Raw genomic sequence first — 19051 nt, 5'->3', positions numbered from 1 at the left:
AAGAGACTATTCTTCCATTTTTTTCTTGACTTGCATAAAAAGTTAAAATAGCCAACAAGCTGTTTGAATTAGTTATTTTTTTACTTAGGAAATCTCAAATAATAAACATACCATAAAGAAATCATAACTTCCTATTTCAAACTTAAAGGAAGCAAAATCATTTAGATTGAGAAGATGTATAATAGCAAGTATATGATATATAAGAATCTAATGCTAAAGCAAAGACAAGTGAACAATAACCACTAATTTTACACTTTTCCTACCTTATTTTCAGGATATTAGAAGAGAAATTAAAAAGCAAATTTTTTTAAATTATGAATCAGTAGCATACTTATAACCACAAATGTTAATAATGTTTTTTAAAAACACTAGGGAATAAAATTCACTAATAGATTAAAGGAATAGAATATTATGATTTAGGCAGTTTTGTTCAAGAAAGTAAGGGGGAGAGTTCATAGAGTTCATCACAAATAATCAGATTAATATACCCTAAAATATTATCTATGAAAAATTCTGATTTATAAAAACATCACACATTACAAAAACATTCTTGCTTAATATGATAGAAAATGGTAACCTGAAACCACCATTAAACATTACGCTTATTTGTGAAATGCTAGGGTTCGTCTCATTAACGCTAGGAACCAAGTTCTAATGCTTATTATCAACCTTATTAATTATCATTGCTCTGGAGTTCCAGGCCATGCAAATGCAATAAAAGGGAAGAATTAGATGTATATTTATCAGAAAGGGGTGGTGAAATAAAGTCATTATGTAGATGAAAATCCCTTACAAAATTTTTAAAAGCCATTAGAAAATATACTGTGATTAACAAAACAGTTTAATCAATTAGCTGGAGTCTAGATAAATATGAAAAATAAAATTATACCTGAATACTCCCCCCAAAATCAGTTATCCATAAAATTTTTTAAAGATATGACTTCCACTTCCAGCCAAGATGGAATAACAAGGACCTGACTTGCCTTCATGCAGAAACAACAAAAAATCAAACAAAATGTATGAAAAATAGTTTTCAAGACTAGACGTCAGGCCATAAAGGACAGTGTTCCATGAGGGATAGGAGACAAATGATGTGAACCATGCAGTTGCTGCGGCTCTTTATCTTGAGACAATCTCCAGGAAGGGAAACTCAGGTGGAGGCCTGGTAGGTTTGCTGCACTAAGAAGATGAAGCTGAGAGTCCAGGGACACGAAGACGGTAAACTTCTTAGCACATGGTGTCAGAGAGGAGAAAACTGTGCAGAGAGAGAGTCCAGTAGAGTACTGAGTATTGTGTGCATGTGAGGAGGCTGTTTGAGGCTGAAGGAAAGAAAAAGACACTACAAGAATTAGAGGGAAAGATGCCCTGCAATCATACAGGGCCAGGAGTAATACCTGCTCCTTTAATCAAACTAGAAAACCTTATAATTCACAAGTCATTGGGTAGATTCATCAGAAAGTTTTGCCTCAGGGGTAAGGAACAATTAGATCTTCATGAAACACTGCTCTGGTTTATTTTTTAAAGTTTAATAGCAAGACATGAAAGGATCAAAATGTTTTCAAGTAACTTACCTGCATCTTCGAACAAAGCTCAATAATATTTATAGAAATACAAAAATATCCAGCCCCTAACTAGGTAAAAATGCACAATGTCTGGCATACACTTAAAAATAACCATGCATGCAAAGAAGCAGAACAATACAAGCCATGATGGGGAGGAAAATCAATCTATACTGACCCAAAACTGACACAGATGTTAAAATTAACAGACTAAGTTATTAAACACATATTGTAACTGTATTCCATATGTTCAAAAAGTTGAGACATAAAAGATTTTTCAAAATATTCAAATCAAGATGCAAATTACAATGTGTGAGATGAACTGGATGGGATTAATGGCAGATTAAACAATGCAGAAGAAAACATTAGTGAACCTGACATAGCAATATAAATTATCCAAAATTAAATACAGAGTGGGGATGGAAAAGGAAGAATGTTAAAAATAAATGGAACCTCAGTGAGCTCTGAAACAACTTCAGGTGGTATAACACGTATACCACTTATAACACGTATAATTGGAGTCTCCAAAGGAAAGGAGAGAAGAGGTTACACAGAAAAATATTTGAAAAAAGTATTCAAATTTGATGAAAGCTATAAACCTATAGACCCAAGCAGCTCAATGAACTCCAAGCACAAGAAATGTGAGGAAAACTACACTGAGGCACACTATAATCAAACTGGTCGAAAAAAATTTCTAAAGAGAATAGATTTTTCAAAAGCACGTTAGATGCAGATAATCAAATATAACGATGACAATGGAGATCTCATTGGAAACCATGCAAGTGAAAATACAGTGGAACAACTACTTTAAAGCACTTCTTAAAAAAAAGTTAACCTAAAATTCCACACTAAGCAAAAATATTTTTTAATGAAGGTAAAAATAAGACTTTTTTTCAGAAAATAGACCTGACTAAAATGTTAAACAAAGTCTTTCAGGCAGGAGGAAAATGATGCTGGATGGAAATAATCTTCCGAAAGTAATCAACAACATCAGAAATAGTAACTACATAGGTAAATACACAAGATTTTTTTCTCATTATATAAAGTTATTTAAAAGATAATTGACTGCATCAACAAAAATAATGACAATGTATTGTGGAGTTTATAACACATGTGAAACTAAATTGTGTGACAGTGGCACAAAGGATAAGAAAGGAGAAATGTGAGAATACTGTTGTAAGGTTTTTGTATTATATGTGACGTGATGTATCATTTGAAGGTAAATCAAGGTAAATTAAATATGTACACTAAAGCAACTAGTAAAATAACAAAGCAAACAATTATAACTAATACATCAACATATATATATATGTTGAGAGAGAGAGAGAGACAGAGAGATTTAATAAACCCAAAAGAAAAAGGGAAAAGAGAACAGACAGGACAAAAAAGAAACAAAAGGCAAGATGATCTATTTAAACCTAATCATATAGTAACAACATTAAATATAAATCTTCTAAAAACTCCATGTAAAAGACAGAGGTGTAAGATAATGTTTTCTTTAAAAAAAGGCTTAACCATATTCTGCCTTCAAAAAACCGAAGTTAAATATGACACAAATTTGTTAAAAGTAAAAGGATGGAAAAACAGATATTATGCTAACACTAATATAATGAAAGCGGGAATATCCATATGAAAATCAGACCAAATGGACTTCAGAAAAAGCAATAGTACCATAGATAAAGATGATCATAAAGGATAAAGAGCCAGTTCATCAGGAGGAAATAAGAACCCTAAACATTTATGCACCTAATAACAGAGCTTCAAAATGCATAAAGGAAACACTGACAGAATTTCAAGGAGAAATAAACAAAATCCAAGTAACAGTGAGGGATTTCCATATCCCTCTCTAAATAATTGATAGAACAAACAGAAGATTAGTAGAGATCTAGAAGATTTGAGCCACCAAATCAACCTACTTGACCTATTGACATGTATAAAACACTCCACCCAGGAACAGCTGTTTACACATTTGTTCTAGTGGACAGGAACACTTAACATGATAGTCCATATACTGTGACACCAAACAAGACTCAATAAACTTAAAAGTATTAAAGTCATAACCATAGGATTTTCTTAGAGCACAATAGAATTAAATTAGAAATCAATAACAGAAATAAATCTGTAAAATCACAAACTATTTGGAAACTAAATAACACACCTGTAAATGCTCCACGTATCAAACAACAAATCAAAATGGAATTTAAAAATTCCTTTGAATTGAGTAAAAATAAAGAGCTAACATATTAAATTTTGTGGGATGCTACTAAAACAGTACTTAGGGAGAAATTTATAGCATTAAATGCCTATATTAGGAATGAAGAAATCTCTAACTTAATGACCTCAACTTCCACCTTAAGAAAATATAAAAAGGAGAACGAATTTAAACCAAAATAATCAGAAGAAAAGAAATAATAAAGATCAGGACAGAAATCAGTGAGATGGGAAAAGGGAGGAAAATTCATTAAACCAAAAGCAGATCCTTTGAGAACATCAATAAAATTGATTGATCTTCAGCCAGATTGATCAGAAAAAAAGAGACAGACAGAAGAAACAGGAATGAGAGGTTACATCATTACATACTATAAAGATATTAAAAGAATAATAAAAGAATAATATAAAACTTTATGTCAATAAATTTGTCAACTTAAGATGAAATGGACAAATTCCTTGAAAGACACAAACTTCCAATGTTCACTCAAGAAAGAATAGATAGATTTTTAGTAAAAAACCTTTTGATAAAATTACAGACCTAAATCTCTTCACTGGTGAATTCTATCGGATATTTAAGCAAGGAATAATACCAGTTCCATACATACTCTTCTGAAAATAGAAAAGCAGTAGCAATTGTAATGAGGTCAACATTATCCTAATAGCAAAACAAATGAATAGGCTAATTCTCCCCAGGTTGATCTATAGACATAACACAAATCCAATCAAAATCTTAGTAGAATAGTTTGCAGAAATTAACAAACAGATGCTCAAAGTTAAATGGAAATGTAAAGAGCTGAGAATAGCCAAAACAAATTAGAAAAGAATCAAATGTAAAAAAACTCACACTTCTGATTTCAAGACTTAATACCCAGCAACAGTAAACAAGACAGTGTGGTATTGGTGTAGGAATAGACATAGATCAGTCAAAAAGATTACAGAGTTTAGAAATTGTCCTAAACATACTTGATCAGTGAATATTTGACAAAGGTCATCAAGGCAATTTAATGGCTATCCACATGAGAGAAATGAACCTCCATCCTTACATTACATTGTATAGAAAAATTAACTCAAAATTGATTATAGACCTATACGTAAAACTAAAACTATAAAGTTTCTATTAAAAAATAGGAGAGGGACTTCCCTGGTGGTACAGTGGTTAAGAATCCACCTGCCAATGCAGGGGACATGGGTTCAAGCCCTGGTCCGGGAAGATCCCACATGCCGCAGAGCAACTAAGCCCATGCACCACAACTACTGAGCCTGCACTCTAGAGCCCACGAGCCACAACTACTGAGCCCGCGTGCCACAACTACTGAAGCCCGCGCACCCTAGAGCCCGTGCTCTGCAACATGAGAAGCCACCACAATGAGAAGCCCGTACACCACAACGAAGAGTAGCCCCTGCTCGCCACAACTAGAGAAAGCCCGCGTGCAGCAATGAAGACCCAATGCAGCCAAAAAAATAAATAAATAAAATAATAAAGAAATAATAAAGAAAAGAAATAGTTTTTAAAAAATAGGAGAAAGTCTTTGTGACTTTGGGGTAGGCAAATATTTAATAAATAGGAAAAATCCTGAATAATAAGCAAAATATGATGAATTGGACTTCATCAAAATTAAAACTTTTCTTTCAATAGTTTTATAGTTTTCAGAATATAAGGTTTGCACTTCTCCAGTTAAATTTATTCCAAATTATTTCTGATGCTGTTGTAAATGGAATTGTTTTCTTAATTTCATTTTTGGATTGTTCATTGTAAGTGTATAGAAATGCAATTGATTTTTATATATAAATCTTTTATCCTAAAACCTTGCTGAATTTATTAGTTCTAACAGTTTTTTAGTGGATTCCTTAGGACTGTATATGCAAGATCACATCACCAGTGAGTAGAGATAATTTTACTTACTCTTTTCCAATCTGGAGGCCTTTTATTTCTTTTTCTTGCCTAATTGTCATGGCCAGAATCTCTAGTACAATATTAAATAGAAGTGGCAAGAGTGGATATTCTTGCCTTATTTCTGATCTTAGAGGGGAAAGCATTCAGACTTTCACCTTTAAAAATGATGTTAGTTGTGAGTGTATAGTAGGTGATATTTATGAGGTTGACGGAGTTCTTCTCTATCCTAAATAAATGGAATACATCCCTTGTTCATAAATCAGAAAACTTAATATTGTTATAATGGCAATATTTCCCAGGTTGATCTAGAAGTTCAAGTTAATCCCTATTGAAAGAAATCCAGCTGGCTTCTTTGTAGAAATTGACAAGCTACTGAGGCAACATGATAAATAGCCTACTCAAAATCTTACATCTGGTAGGTAGGCAGAGCATCTGACTTGAGTCTGCATGCTTACTGCCTCTCACCCCAAATAAGGGATAAGAGGATATGACACCCGTGGTTGCTTCTGTATTTCAAAGAACATTTATATATGCAAATTTTATTTACATACAGGTGGTGTAAATTAAAGCTGTATTTGCTTTGTTAAACTGGTCCGTTGTTTCAAGGCACAAGAAAAGGACTCCTACCCAATTTTATTTTTAATAATTAACTTAGGATACCCATCTTATTATGATATAGTTTTCTAGTTGTAGGAAGAAACAGAGAGTACATGAGTTTAGACAACACTAACACAGATATTTTTAGAAGTTTCTGTCAAATCATCATCTTTTTTTCTTGCAAGTCATTTGGGAAGAAGTCATCTAATCCCAACTTTATTTCAGTTTAATCAATCCAATTCAGTTTTTCAAGTCAGCATCAAGAATACCTGGAACATATTAGAATCTCAACGAATGTTAACTGAATTAATGCATGAGCAAATAATTCCCCAAATAATTTAACACATGGAGACATATAACCAAACTATCCTCTTTTAATACATATGTTTAAGTGCAAATAAAATAATTCTATATGAAAACTCCATAGTTTGCAAGTATAAGCTTTTGGTAAACCTTCCCACAAAAGTGTCTTTCTACAAATATTTTCTACTCTTTCAGATGTATAATGTTGAAATTATTTGGTATTAATATGAAGTTAGTTGTTGTAAATTAAAATGTTAGCTTTAACCCCTAGGACAACCATTAAGAAAATAACTCAGAAAATATGGTAAAAGAAACAATAAAGGAATTTAAATGGCACACTAGAAAATATCTATTTAATACAGAAGAAAGCAATAATGGAGGAATAGAGGAACAATAAAAACATAAAACATAGGAAACAAATACCAAAATGGCAGACATAAATCATACTTTATCAGTAGTTGTATTACATGTGAATGGATTAAAATCTCCAATTAAAAGGCAGATATTGGCAGAAAGGATTAAAAAAATGATCAAACTATGTGCTACCCACAAGAGACATACTTTAGATTCAAAGACACAAATAAGCTGAAAGTAAAGGATGAAAACCATGTACCACAAAAATAGTAAACAAAAGAGTTGAAGTGTCTGTACTAATACCATACAAATAGACTTTAAGACAAAAGAAAACGTTACTAGAGACAAAGAATAACATTTTATAATGATTAAAGTGTCAATATATCAAGAATATATAATGATAAACATATATACACCTAAACAGAGACCAAAAGCATGTGAAGCAAAAAGTGACAGACTCCAAGAAAGAAATAGACAAATCAACAATAAAGTTGGAGTCTTTGGTATACCTCTTTCAATAATGAATAAGGCAACTAGATAGAAAACAAACACAGAAGTAAATAAAACACTTGAACAACAGTGTGAAACAACTAGGCCTAGGAGACATCTACAGAACACGCCACACGACAGCAAAATACATATTCTTCTTGAGTGCACATATAACACTCTTCAGGGCAGACTATATGTTAGACCATATAGAAAGTCTCAATAAATTTTAAATTATTAAAATTATATAATGGAATGAAATTCATGATAACAGAAGAGAATTGGAGAATTTCACAAATATATAGAAATTAAACAATACATTCCTATATGACTAATGCATCAAAGAAGAAATGACTAAAGAGATTTAAAAATACTTTGAAGTAATAAAAATAAAAACACAACATACTAAAACTTTTGAGGTACAACTAAAACATTGCTTGAAGGGAAATTTATAGCTATGAATACCTATATTCAAAAAGAAGAAAACTCTCAAATCAATAACCTAGCTTTCCAACCTAAGAAACTAGAAAAAGAAGAGCAAATTAAAGCCAGAGCAAACATCAGGAATAAAATAATAAACATTAGAGCAGAAATAAACAAAATAGAGAGTAGAAAAACAATAGACAAATTCAAAGAAAAAGAAAAAAGAAAGAAAAGACCATAAGAAAGTCTCAATAAATTTTAAAGAAGAAAATAGATAGAAAAGTAAGACTGTATTTGCAGATGATATAATCTTGTATACAGAAAATCCTCAGGAATTTTTTAAAAACCTATTAGATCTAATAAGCAAATTCAGCCAGAATACAGCAACAATATTCAAGTCAGTTATATTTCTATGCACTAGCAATGAAGAAGTCAAAAATGAAATGAAGTCAAAAATGAAATTAAGAAAACAATTCTATTTACAATAGTATCAGAAAAGAATTTTAAAAGTACAAAAGAATAAACTACTTACGAATAAACTTAACAAAAGTAGTGCTAGACTTGTACACTGAAGCCATAAAACATCATTGAAAGAAATTAAATAAGCTATAAATAAATGAAAGACATCCCATGTTCATGGATTGAGACACTATTGTTAAGATGGCAATACTCCCCAAATTGATGTACAGACTCAATGCAATTCCTATCAAAATTCTAGCTGGGATTTTTTGCAAAAATTGATCATCTGATACTCAAATTCATATAGGACCCAGATTAGCCAAAATATCTTGAAATAGAAGAACAAAAGTTGGAGGACTCACATTTCCTGATTTCAAAACTTACTACAAAACAGTAATCAAAACAGTATGGTGCTGTCATAACGATAGACCATGAATTGAGAGTCCATAATAAAACCCATACATTTATGGTTAATTGATTTTTGACAAGGGTGCTGAGACAATTCAATGGGAAAAGAATAGTCTTTTCGGCAAATGGTGCTGGGACAACTAGATATCAACAGGCAAAGAATCAAGTTGGAATCAACTTCATACTATATACAAAATTTAATTCAAAATGGACACAAGACCTAAATGTAAGAGCTAAAACTATAAAACTCCTAGAGAAAAGCATAGCTGTAAATCTGCATGACCTTGCACTATGCAATGGTCTCTTAGATATGACACTCAAAGCATGGGTAACAAAAGAAAAAAATAGATATATTGAATTTTATCAAATATTAAAAACATTGTTTCTCCAAAAGACACTATCAAGAAAGTGAAAACATAAACCACAGAATGGTGCATTTATTTGGTGGCAGTAAATGCTGGCCATGGGCCAGCAGCTCACCTGGGGCTGTTGAACAGAGCACACACATGGCCTGTCCATGTAGCTTGAACTTCATAACATGATGGCTGGGTTCCCAGAGGTGCATGTCCTAAGAGCATCCAAGAAGCCCAGCTGGCAGCTGGAAGGTTTCAGTTTGGAGGTCATGCAACATCTCCTCCACTGCATCCTGTTGGTCAAAAGCAAGTGGCAGAGTAGGTTCAGATTCAAAGGGAGGAAGACCAGGAGTCATGGTTAATTGTGAGGGAGGGTGGAAACACCACACTTTGAGAAAACACTGGAATTTTATGTTTCACTTTGTTCAGGCTTTGAAATGAACAGATGGTTCTAAGCAAGTGGGTTTTCTAACTTAATAGTTCAGTTTTTTTTTTTTAAACAACTTCATTGAGATACATACCACATAATTCACCCACTTAAAGTGTAAAATTCAGTGGTTTTTAGTATAGTCACAAATATGTGCAACCACTAGCACAGTCCATTCTAGAATATTTTCATCACTTCAAAAAGAAACCCTGTACCTTTAGCTATCACCCCCGTTTTCTCCAAATAAAATATTGAAATTCTTACACATAACATGGATGGTGGAGTGGCCGTGACTGAGGCGCACGCAGGTGGGGCCCCCCAGGTTGTGTGCATACTTCCCCCCCCCCACCCACCCCAATACCGGCCATCTCAAGCCCTTCACAGAGTCTTATAGTTCACAGAAGGCAATCTGAAAATCGCTGGTGGTGTGGAAGCTCATTCTCCTTCTCTACAGGTCTATTCTTTCAACAGCATAATAACCACAGAGGGAATTTCAGTTTAGGACATAGGTGATCAAAGAGATTTTTGAGTTTTCTTGCATTTGTCATTCTCAGGAGTTTGACATAAACAGATGTAGGAAAGGTAACAAGGACTTTACAAAGCACAGTCCATTACGTCAAGATGATCCTTCTCTGAGAAGCTAAGGCCGATGTTGCATCCGAGCCTCTGACACTATAAAATCTCAAACAAAAGAATACACTTTCGGAAATCTAGAGGGTGTGGTTTTAGGATCCCCAGGCATGAAGCGGGGGTGGGAATCCCAAAGTCCAAAATAACAAAAAAATTTTTAAAAGAAAAAAAAAAAACAGGAAGGCATCCAGGGCAGAGAAAAAGTTCCATTGTCAAGACAAAGCTTCAAGACTTCATACTGATTCAAAGTAAAAGTCAACTACTGGGAACACTAAAATCTCGGGAGCACTGAGGGCCAGGCTCAGACCAGACACCTCCTTCTTCTCTCTCCCCAAACATTCTCTCCTCCATTTACGGAGAGATGGTTTTCTCAAAGCAAGCAGCATTCAGTCCTACCAGAGACGTCAATGCAATGATGTAACGTACTTTACATCCTCCATCTCAGCAAGGAAGAGAGACCAGTATTATCCTATTAGACAGCATTTTCTATTAGTAACACCCGGAATTTGTGACCAACAGCAGTGGTCAACGTATTCTTTGTTCTAACTTAAGATTAGAAAGGGACTTCAGAGTGATCCCAGGAATCCATGAATTATTCATGATAAATTCCATGTACACGTGTGTTCCTTTCAGTACTTATGATACAGACAAAATATTTAATTGCACTGGCTTTTCATTTTTGGAATACGTATGTCTCAAAAGTTTGGAGCGATTATCACTCTCACTACCCCTTTACTAACATATTATACTCATTCGTTGTGAATCTTTTGATGAGATTCCCTTGCCCTGAAGAAACTAAAATAATGGGAAAATCACGTTGTATTCATAAAAATCAACTCATATAAGAAACAGACAAAAAAGGGTGAGGTTCATGGGACAGAGTCAAAGGGAGGGGCATGACTGGTGTCTTGCTTCCCCTGCGCCGGGGAGCTGAATGCGCTTCCAGAAGGCGGGGCAGAGGAAGAGAGCGGAGGCCTCCTGACCCAGACTCCTGGCTTTCTTCCCTCCTCGTGCGGTCTGAAGCTCAGGACCTGACAATTTGATTGGAGCCTCCATGTTCGTTGCTCAGATTCTAGACGCTCATTCCCTCGCAGTGGCCTTTGTGAAGCTGTCAGTGTCTACCTTTCATAAGAAGTGGTGGCAATTCTTGAGACAGGATGCTTCCTCATTATTTGCAGCTCTGATTCAAGCCATGCATTGCCTCCAAGTCTGCTCCCATCTTATTCCTCCTCTGGCTGTTACCTGCTGAGGCTCAGTCACACCTAATTGCTCCTCTGTTTCGTGCCTGTTGAAAGGTGTGTCCTGTCCCACCGCCTGCTTCCCAGACACACATCTGATGAGATGTGCTGCCCGGTTAGGCTGAGGGGAAAGGACCACCAATTTCCACCCAGGTTTGACAAAATCTTCAAATCATTTCTTTCCTGGGACTTGAAATCTACTCCCTTTTCATTGAAATGTTTCCAATAAAAGTAGTAAACTTTTATCCTTTGGTTCTTGGAAACAAAGTAAGTCATCCTGGCACATCAGGGAGGGTGACTATTGCACCAAGTACATTCCACGCCAATCACGAGGGGGCCGAGTCTCAGACTGCACAGATCTCAAGACTCTTGCTGATGGTGGTGGAAAAAGAGAATGTCATCTCTTAAGACAACATATGCTTGTTTCTTCACTGATAACTAGTTTTCTGGGGCAACGTTCCAGGTGGAATCCATGGGCTTTTGATCTATAAACTCAGAAGACATGTTTCAGAATTCCAGTTTCTGGAGAAGTCTGAACACTGAGGAAGGGTATGTGATTACACGTCCTTCCCTCCACCTGCCTGTCGGGGGCGTTTTATAAACCTGAATCCGCTTACATGCTGCCCAAATCCTTTACTGTCGCAGGCTCAGCCAGTCTTCCCCATGCTGGTCGTGGCCCAGATCCTGGGCAGCTCTGCCTCTTTTGTGCCTTCGGGGCTGGGAGAATGCATGGTTCAGTAATTCTTCAGGGTATTTATCTCTGCCCCTTAATTCCAGCTTCCCATTATTACCTGGGATTAAGCTTTCATTGGAAGTAACTCGTTTGGCAGCCTTATTTTCATCTTCAGTTCAGTTTCCCCACACGTCTGATGTACATTAACTGATATCACACACGGCATTCATCCATTTTGGAACAATGATTCAAATTGAAAGCTCTCACCTCAGACATAAACAACTGTAGAACATGTTTCCATGCAAGTCTTCTGAGAAATTATCTGATTTTCCAGCAGCAGCCATTGATTTAAAATAACACTGGTGCAAAACAGAACCAATCAGCAGACTCTCCTGACATAAGTTAAACATCTTTACTCCCTAAAATAGAATTATGGGTGCTGCGGAAACGTACTGGAGCAAAATTATTCCTGAATGTAACAATGACAATGCAATTTCCTGGATTTATGATGGGCACTTTGGGAAATGTGTAAGTGGCCTAAAAGAGTTAATGTCCCTCCCACAGTGCTATATTTTAATGTTGGGGAAGTTTATAATCTAGTATACTACACTGCCTTATGGAAAGATCTCATCAGTACAAGCCTCCATCCATATGAAAATATTTGCTTTCATGGATGAAGACATTCTCTTGACAAAAATGTTAAATGTAGCAAGCTTGGTACTTCCTATATCCAATCACTTAGAAAAACTTGCAGTTCTCACACTAGCGCAATAATAAAAACATATGTAGGTTTCCACCACCATTCTGGCCAAAGGGCCATTTCAACGGTTGATTGGACAAGGAGAGGTCCCATTTCTCTTTCAGCCAAGCTGCCTTCGCTGCCATTTGCTGCCTTTTTCTGTACAGTGTCAATGTCAATCTACCATCAGCAAAATGCAGGGAAACGAGGAAAACAAGAAAGATTTTGGCCATCCAGTCCAAAAGTCAGAATTGGAACCGTCAGGAGGAAAAAATATCATCACAATAATTTGGGAGAAACAGCTTGAGAGCACAGCGATGACTTAAATTGGATACGCTAAACAGGACTCCTGCTACCATTTTCTGCATGAAAAGATGCTACTTTTCCAGAAGAAAGAACAAATCTGTGTCTAAATGATGTTCTTCATCTCTTCCCTAACCAGGCTCCCATAAATCATCCCCCACAAGTGCGACACACCCGTTGAAGCCAATGAAGGTGTTATGGGAGCTGCACGCTTCTGTTCCTACCCTCGGGCATGTGAAATACGGTCCATTATCAGCCAGCAACAGCGGCTCCAAACCTGAGGCCCCAGAAGTTGGAGCCCGGACTAAGTGCAGAATGAGATCCAAGCTCAGACATTCCTTGGAAAGTTTGACTCCGGCTCTCCTGACTTCTTAACGCTGCCAGCTTGAAATGGAAACCTCTCGAGAACATGTTTTCTTACAAAATGTACAAAGAGATTTGCTGCGGAGCCCACAGCTGGAAACACCGTGCAAGCAGCCACTCTCCATGATCTGATTTCTTACAGCATTTTGGCACTTCTGGTTCAGCTCCTGGCGGGCAACCAGAAGCCGGAGAGGTAATAAAACACTGTCCACTCCCAGGCCAGCTCTGGGCCAGGGTCCTTCCCAGAGAAGGGATGACTAATGCCTGGAGAAAGCCTGGACCACGTGCTTTTGCTGCTCTCAGTAGACGGGACACAGGGACATCTCCCGAGGAGTTCCTGGCTCCGTGCCTTTCCCAGGGGTCAGCACCAGAGTGGCAAGGCACCCTGGGTTTCTGGATTGCCCTAACCCCAACCAAGTTTAGGAGCACAAGTCACGTTAGAGGCAGCTGCTGTAAATCAAAGCTTAATTTGCCAGATTCAATCCTAAAGCAAGTTGTAGCATCCAATCCCTAATCATTTTTTAGATAACTGGAAAAAACGATGCCAGCTGGATTTTGATACCTATGGTTCTTCCTACACTTCTATTTCCCTTATTCTTAGCTACTTTATTCTCTTCTTTTTTCATCATTTCCACTCAGGAGAAGAAAGAGTGTCAGCAGTGCTGACATTGCTGGCACAGGCTATTTTTGCCCCTCCAGGGCGTGTGCAGAAGGGAGAGTATTTGAATGTCCTTCCAGAAGGAGTCAGAGTGAATACCATTCACAGCAGAGGAACAGTACCGAGTGATGGGGCCAGCATTCCGTCCTCCTTCACAAAACAAGCACAGCATTGCCTCTGATTCATCAACTTCTTAATTACTCTCTCTGCTTATGAAAATTAGTGGCTGTTAAACTGTAGATCACAGAGAAGAATGGCCAAGCTCTAATTTTCTGACAGCCAGTTTACGACCATGCACCAGCCAGCCCCAGACAGATCAGCAGGGGTTGACTGCGTTTGCTTAAACACCACGGTCCTGGCTGGACCATCCATTTGGCGGTGGGGCATGAAGACTTCACTGTAGACAAAGTAACTTAGGCCAATGTAAGGCATGAGGCCATGTGGGCACTTGGCCACTGAAAGCATTAGGGCTAGGGTGGCCAGGTACAATATAGGTGGCCCCGTTAAATTTAAATTTCAGACAAACAATGAATAGTTTTTAGTATCCGTATATTCCATGCAATGTTTGGGATATACTTATACTAAAAAAATTACTTATTCATCCAAGATCAAATTTAACTAGGCATTTTGTGTTTTTATTTGCTGAATCTGCCAATCCTAGCTTGAGGTTTCTGTTGATAAAAAGGCAGCCAAGTTCATTCATGCCCCGAACAATCACACTAAATCAGGAGCCAAGGCAGGCCCCTCTAGGACTGAGCAGAGCACAGGCAGCGGTAGCAAAAATTCCACATCCAACACCTTCCTCACTCACATTGACTTCAAGGACCTAAGTGAGATACTCTGTGACTTGAAAACAGCTTTCTCAGGAAATTAAGCCTGGATGCCAGAAGTCTGGAAAGAAAAATATATCCAATTCAAAAAGATCACATCACACATTAAATAAGGAAATAACTAAAAGCAGAGAAACTGGAATCCATCTCCTTTTCAGAGGGAAATAAGTGTCTGGAAACAGAGAGACAGATGCAGAGAGAGACAGACAGAGACAGAGAGACACAGTGAGACAGACAGAGAAAGAGAGAGACACAAAGAGAGACAGAGGCAGAGAGAGTTGTAGAGACTGAACATTAAGCCCTTCTCTTTGATCCTGGGGCTTCACTGGGCAGAGGAAGACTGTTCAGATGGGCCAGTGCTGTTTCCCTTATGGAGCTTTTAAAATTCTTTTATTATAATTCTTATTATGATTTGTATCTAAGTAACACAGCGGCATTGCATAAATTTTGAGAACTTCAGAAAAAGATAAAGAAGAAAATAAAAAGTGTTCATAGTCCCAGGATTAGAAGATAACCACTGTATTTCCTTCCATCATTTATCTAGGCATGTATACTGATTTTACGACACTGGAATTATAAAGCATATAACATTTTGTAACCTACTTTTATCATTTAATATATTGTGAATATTATTGCACATGCTTAGTTTCTGAGAATATGGTTTTTAATGACTACTTAGTATTCCATTACTTTTAAGGGACCACAATTTATTTAACCTGTTTCCTCTCACTGGGTATTTATGCTGTTTACCATTTTTCACTCTTCTAGAGAGCCCCACCCAACCTCCTTGTACATACAGCTCTTTGTTATTCTCTGTTTACATGGGACAAATACCTAGAAGTAAATCCAGGTATTAGATCACAAGGTGTGAATAAAGCTTTAGCTTTAATTCATATTACTAATTTTTCCTCCAGAAAATCTCATATACGATATATAATAATTACTGTTTTTTCTTAACCTTGCCAATACTGGGCATTACCCCTTTCAAAAATCTTTACTAATTTGATCAGACGAAAATATATCTTTTACTTAAAATTGCATTTCCTTCACTCCTAATGTGATGAACATTTCTTCAAATGTTTACTGAGCGCTTGGATTTGCTATTTAATGAATGCTTTTTCAAGTTTTTAGGCATTTTTCCCAAAATTTTTACTGAATTATAAGGGTTCTTTATGTATTAAAGGTAATAATCCTTTATTTAACTATATGGTACAGTATGTTCCTATTTGTGTGGTACGGGTGTAATTTGATGTTGGGAATTTACCAATTTTATTAGACAAAACTTTATCGGTTTCCTGTGTGTTTTTTCCCTTGGTCTTCCTCCCCCACCTGGAAGCCAGACAAATGTGCAGCCCTCATTCTTCAGGTTCACCTGGGTTTCTTATACTTAACCTCTGTGATCCACTGAAACGAATTTTCATCTAAGGGTGATAAAGGGATTCTTTTACAAGTAATTAACCTGCTCTTCCAACATCACTGACTGAATAATCCAAACTTACCCCCTTGTACTGGAAATGTCATATTTATCATATACTAAATGAGTGGTCTCTCATCTGTTTGTCTAATCCTGCAGCCACGCCCTACTGTAGAACCATTAAAGCTGTAGAATATACTATTTAATTGCTCTCTAGTGTTCAATATTTTGACTATTCTTCTAGAATGATTTAGTCAACCTTACATTTGAATTTCAATAGGAATTACCCTAAAAGCATAAGTCAAATTGGAGAAATTTGGCCTCTTTGCACTATTCAGAATCAAGGTCTCTATCTCTGTTTATTGAAGATTTCTTTGACACCTCTCAAAACCTCTTGTCCTTTTATTCACCTGGGCCCCTTGTATATCTCACTAGGTTTATTCCTAGGATTTAGAATATTACACTGATCTTGGGGATTGGAAATCTTCTATCGTTTTGCTTTATAGCTAATCATTAATGTAATCTAGGAAAGTTATTGATTTGTGCATGCTACCACCAAAAGAAACTCTGTCAGCTTACTTTCTTTAAAATATTCTCTTAGAGTTTCTAGAGATAGAATCATACCACATGCAGATTTAGGTCTGTTCCTTGCTAAAAGTTAATCTTCCTTTTTCTGTTTCCTGTTTTATGACATGTATTAGAACTTTGAGAGAACAGGGCCAGGCTGCCAGAGGACGCTGTCAGCAGAAAAGGGTCTAACTGCATTTAACAGAAAATATCAACTGAAGAGGTCTGGGCAAGATGGCGGAAGAGTAAGATGCAGAGATCACCTTCCTTCCCACAGATACAGTAGAAATACATCTACACGTGGAACTTCTCCTACAGAACACCCACTGAACGCTGGCAGAAGACGTCAGACCTCCCAAAAGGCAAGAAAATCCCCATGTACCTGGGTAGGGCAAAAGAAAAAAGAAATAACAGAGACAAAAGAATAGGGACGGGACCTGCACCACGGGGAGGGAGCCGTGAAGGAGGAAAGGTGTCCACACACTAGGAGCCCCTTCGCGGGCAGAGACTGCGGGTGGCGGAGGGGGGAAGCTTCGGAGCCACGGAGGAGAGCGTAGCCACAGGGGTGCGGAGGGCAAAGCGGAGAGATTCCCGCACGGAGGCTCGGCGCCGAGCAGCACTCACCAGCCCGAGAGGCTTGTCTGCTCACCCGCCGGGGCGGGCGGGGCTGGGAGCTGAGGCTCAGCTTCGGTCAGATCGCAGGGAGAGGACTGGGGTTGGTGGCGTGAACACAGCCTGAAGGGGTTAGTGCGCCACAGCTGGCTGGGAGGGAGTCCGGGAAAAGTCTGCAGCTGCCGAAGAGATGAGAGACTTTTTCCTGCCTCTTTGTTTCCTGGTGCACAAGGAGAAGGGATTCAGAGCGCTGCTTAAAAGAGCTCCAGACACGGGCGCGAGCCGCGGCCATCAGCACGGACCCCAGAGACGGGCGTGAGACGCTGGGGCTGATGCTGCTGCCACCAAGAAGCCTGTGTGCGAGCACAGGTCACTCTCCACACGCCCCTCCAGGGAGCCGGTGCAGCCCGCAACGGCCAGGCTCCCGTGATCCGGGGACAACTTCCCCGGGAGAACGCAAGGCGCGCCTCGGGCTGCTGCAACGTCACGACGCCTCTGACGCCGCAGGCTCGCCCCGCCTCCTCCGTACCGCTCCCTCCCCCCCCCCCCCGCCTGAGTGAGCCAGAGCCCCCGAAGCAGCGGCTCCTTTAACCCCGTCCTGTCTGAGCGAAGAAGAGACGCCCTCAGGTGACCTACACGCAGAGGCGGGACCAGATCCAAAGCTGAGCCCCAGGAGCTGTGCGAACAAAGAAGAGAAAGGGAAATCTCTCCCAGCAGCCTCAGAAGCAGCGGATTAAAGCTCCACAACAACTTGATGTGCCTGCATCTGTTGAATACCTGAATAGACAACGAATCATCCCAAATTCAGGAGGTGGACTTTGGGAGCAGGATATATTAATTTTTCCCCTTTTCCTTTTTTTGTGAGTGTATATGTGTATGCTTCTGGGTGAGATTTTGTCTGTAGAGCTTTGCTTTCACCATTAGTCCTAGGGTTAGGTCTGTCCGTTTTTTTTTGGTTTTTTTTTTTTTGCTTTTTTTTTGTTTTGTTTTTTTACTTAAAAATTTTTTTTTCCTAATAAATGTTTTCTTAATAATTTTTTCCTTATTTTCTATTTTTAGAAATTAAAAAAAAATTTTAATAAGTTTTTTCATATTTTTTATTTTAAAAAATTAAAAATTTTTTCTTAATAAATTTTTTCTTAATAATTTTTTCTTATAAAAAATTAATAAATCTATTTTTAAAAATTAAAAAAATTTTCTTAATAATTTTTTTCTTATTTTTTATTATAATAGCTTTATTTTATTTTATTTTATCCTCTTTCTTTCTTTCTTTCTATTTTTTTCTCCCTTTTATTCTGAGCCGTGTGGAAGAAAGGCTCTTGGTGCGCCAGGCAGGCATCAGGGCTGTGCCTCTGAGGTGGGAGAGACAACTTCAGGACACTGGTCCACAAGAGACCTCCCAGCTCCACGTAATACCAAACGGCAAAAATCTCTCAGAGATCTCCATCTCAACATCAAGACCCAGCTTCACTCAACGACCAGCAAGCTACAGTGCTGGACACCCTATGCCAAACAACTAGCAAGACAGGAACACAGCCCCATCCATTAGC

The 19051-nt window shown here is 37.7% G+C and overlaps 2 long non-coding RNA genes across 2 annotated transcripts in view; one reads left to right on the top strand and one right to left on the bottom strand.

Moving 5' to 3' along the window:
- LOC309636039 overlaps positions 1 to 19051 on the top strand; it is a 275013-nt gene that overhangs the window by 97736 nt on the left and 158226 nt on the right. The gene's annotated exons all lie outside the window — the stretch shown is intronic.
- LOC309636038 overlaps positions 2067 to 19051 on the bottom strand; it is a 179804-nt gene continuing 162819 nt past the window's right edge. The window contains exon 3 of the long non-coding RNA XR_014249199.1: positions 2067 to 9340. This is a non-coding gene — a long non-coding RNA (uncharacterized lncRNA). The remainder of the gene's footprint in view (positions 9341 to 19051) is intronic.

This window comes from Balaenoptera borealis (genome assembly GCF_965194805.1).
Source record: "Balaenoptera borealis genome assembly, chromosome: 10".
Classification (NCBI taxonomy): domain Eukaryota; kingdom Metazoa; phylum Chordata; class Mammalia; order Artiodactyla; family Balaenopteridae; genus Balaenoptera; species Balaenoptera borealis.
Note: the sequence above shows the minus strand (reverse complement) of the source record. Positions and strands in the feature narration are given on the sequence as shown.